The 3157-nt window shown below is 51.4% G+C and overlaps 1 pseudogene; it reads right to left on the reverse strand.

Annotated features, from left to right (window-relative positions):
• Positions 1-320: 320 nt before the first annotated feature.
• Positions 321-2049, reverse strand: LOC102854896 (annotated as a pseudogene).
• Between the last annotated feature and the right edge of the window lie 1108 nt (positions 2050-3157).

Consider the following 3157-nt stretch of genomic DNA (forward strand, 5'->3'; position numbering starts at 1 on the left):
GTGGGCTGAGAGCTTTAAGGCAGGGATTTCTGGAGAGAGGCCCAGCTGCCACCTTTGTTTCCCCAGAGTGTGAACGAGGGGAACTGGAGAGAGCTGGTGTGGTTAAAGACCCCAGGGGTTGGTGACCTGGACCTGCAGCGCTGCTGGCCCTGGGCGTGAGGGTTCTGGAATGTAACTAGGGCTCAGGGCTGAGGCAGCAGGCTGGCCCGGGTCTGGGCTCCAGGGAATGTGGGGTGAGGCTTGTGGTCCCAAAGACGGACTGAGGTGGGGGTGGTAGGGGGCAAAGCTCAGACAGGCCAAGAGAAACAGGAAACAGGTGCTTAGAGCTTGTGGGGGTTCCCCCACTTATAGGTGCCTTCGTGCTGGAAGCCCACTCTCTTCATTAGGGCGTCTGCTTCTGCGGGGCCCTCGGCTGCCTTTGATGTGAGGAACAGGCTGGGGTTGTTCCTTCTCAATCCTGTGTAGAAGTGGGGTGAAGATGCACCCGGCCCCCCGGAGCTCGTCACTGAGCACAAAATGCGTCTGGCTCCCGCAGAAGACATTGAGGATGAGGTGCTCAGAGGCCTCACGTTCTTGTACCTGTTGCCTCAGGTCAGGCCTAGCTCCGACTCCTCTGGGCTGCAGAACATTCCAGGCTTGTGGTCATCATCTGGGCATACATGGCCTGGTTGGGCTGTACACGGATGACCAGCTCGTTTCACTTGTGCTGTGGGTGGAAGATGTCACTGGCCACGTTGCGGAACCACACCTTGGCCTTGTGCTCATTCAGGGCCTTGCCGCAGCGCAGGATGCAGGACACACCATCCCATCACTCGTTTTCCACACAGAGGACAACAGCAGCGAAGGTGGCTGTGGTGGAACCTGGGGGTCTTTGGGGTCGTCCAGATACCCTTTGGTCGCTTTGCCCTCCCCTTTCGGGTTTCCTTCATACTGGCCTAGGATGACGTCATCAGCCTTCACCTCCGAGATGCACTTTAAGACCTTGAGCTTCTCATCCTGGACATCATCTGGGTCAGTGGGCCCAGGCTTCTCCATGGCCTCCAGACACAGCATCTGTAGGAGATGGCTCTACATCACATCCTGAAAGATTCCAAACTCATCACAGTGGCCCCAATGACCCTCAGTGACAAAGGGCTCCTTGAAAGTGAGGTTGACAGAGAGCTCTGGTGGCCTAGTGGCAAGAAGCTGCACTGAAATCCCAGAGGTACGCGATTCGAATCCACCAGATGCTCTGCTGGTGAAGGAGGGGTAATCTCCTCCTGTGCCAGTCAGATTCAATTTGACGGTACACACACACAAAAATAATAAAATAAAATTCAAAAAATTTAAAATAAGTAAAATAAAAAGTGAGGAAGGCACTGGTGATGTTTCTCCGGTTCCAGACGGGGCCAAAGGTCCTGCTGGCAAAACTCAGAACCATGAGATCCTGGACCATCTCCTTGCCCAGATAGTGGTTGACGCTGTCGGTCTGGTCCTCACGGAACAAGGTGGCAATGTGGCTGGACGGGCAGTCAGAGCTCTGCAGGTCTTTCCCAAAGGGCTTCATGATGATGCGGTTCCAGCCTTTCTGGCTCATGCAGGACTCACTGATGTTCTTCGTGACAGCCTCATCAACCATGGGTTACAGGGCCAGGTGGAAGAGGCAGTTGGCCTGGGCACCCTGGTGGAGGACGTTTATGTGGTTGTTGAGGTGCTCATAGGAAGTGAGCTCATCGTACTGGCCAGCCACGGAGGAACTGAGCACAAAGAACTCCTCCAGCTTCACCTTCTCTTCTGAGGCAGCTTTGAAAAAGGGCTCGTTCTGTTTGTGCATGTCGGCCACCATGAGGAGAGAGCAGGCATGGCCCACGATGAAGGTGTCTGGGGCAGAAGGCCATCTCGGAACAGCCACCAGACGGCGGGATACATCTTTTTCTTGGCCAAGTCGCCCAAGGCACTCATGGTGATGAATAAGTGAGTGTCAGATTGGTGGAGGGCATCTCCCTGGGACAGCTCTTCCCAGAGGATCCCGCACACCTGGGTCTGGCTCAGGGTCACCTGTCCAGCCATGCTGTTCTCTTCAGCACTCGCAGCCCCGAAATGCACGGTCGTCTCCCTCCAACCTTCTTTTGCCAGTTCTGTCACCTGTCTCTCCCTCAGCTTCTCTTCTGGGTTAGCCCACTGCAGTGGTGTGGGAAGTTATCCTCAATGGGTCTTGGCTCTGGCATGAGCAACTCTAATTTGTCTGTGGACTACTTTTCATACACTCGTGCCTGACTCACAGCAGGCTGAGCTCAGTCTAGGCTACCCCACCCATTCCTGGAAAAACGCTTGCCTCAGTGGCTCAGTTCCTGTCATTCAATGCTTTAGGGCATGTTCCTCATCCCTGCTGCGGACTGATATCCTAAGGCTGGATTTCTATAGCAACCCAGCCCACGTAAGACAGCTGCACAGGGTTTTCTATATAAGCCCTGTGAAAAGCCTTAATAAACGAGACTTGATCAGAATCCTGTCTTGTCTCCATTCTTCACGCCACTTGTCCCTTCTCAGTCCCACTTACCCTCCTTAGGCCCACGTTGAAGAACCCATGGGCTGGGGCACAGTGGCCACACGGAACTCCCATACTTAAAATGATGAAAGGGCAATGAATGAATGGAAATCCAAAACCTCTGTAAATGTTTATGAAAATTAATAATAATTTAAAAAAATGATGAAAGGATGGAGAAGCTGAGGTGTATATTCACACAATGGAATACTATACTGCATTGAAAAACAAGGAGCTCGTGAAATATTATTCAAAATGGGTGACCCTGGAGGACATTGTGCTGAGTGAATCTCAGACACAAAAGGACAAATATTGCATGGTGACACTGTTGTAAAACAGGACTGTCATTGGGGTTGGGGGGAGACTGAGAAAGATGGGATAAATTATGTATATTGCATAGAAACAGATAAGAGAGAGAACTGTCTAAAAGGGATATATGATTATGTATTATTGTAGTGACAGGAGTCCAGAATGAAGGCTGCATAGTGGAGTGGACTTGGGGAGGGATTGTTTACCAATGAAATAATTTTTCTTTTACTTTTCAAAGAGAAGAGTGTACTGGGAGGGAGAGGTGGGCAGGGAGAAAAACAAAACAATGAATGAATGGAAATCCAAAATCTCTGTAAGTTTTCA

This window comes from Elephantulus edwardii, unplaced genomic scaffold, assembly GCF_000299155.1.
Source record: "Elephantulus edwardii isolate Elephantulus edwardi_28Jun2011 unplaced genomic scaffold, EleEdw1.0 scaffold00237, whole genome shotgun sequence".
Taxonomy (NCBI): Eukaryota; Metazoa; Chordata; class Mammalia; order Macroscelidea; family Macroscelididae; genus Elephantulus; species Elephantulus edwardii.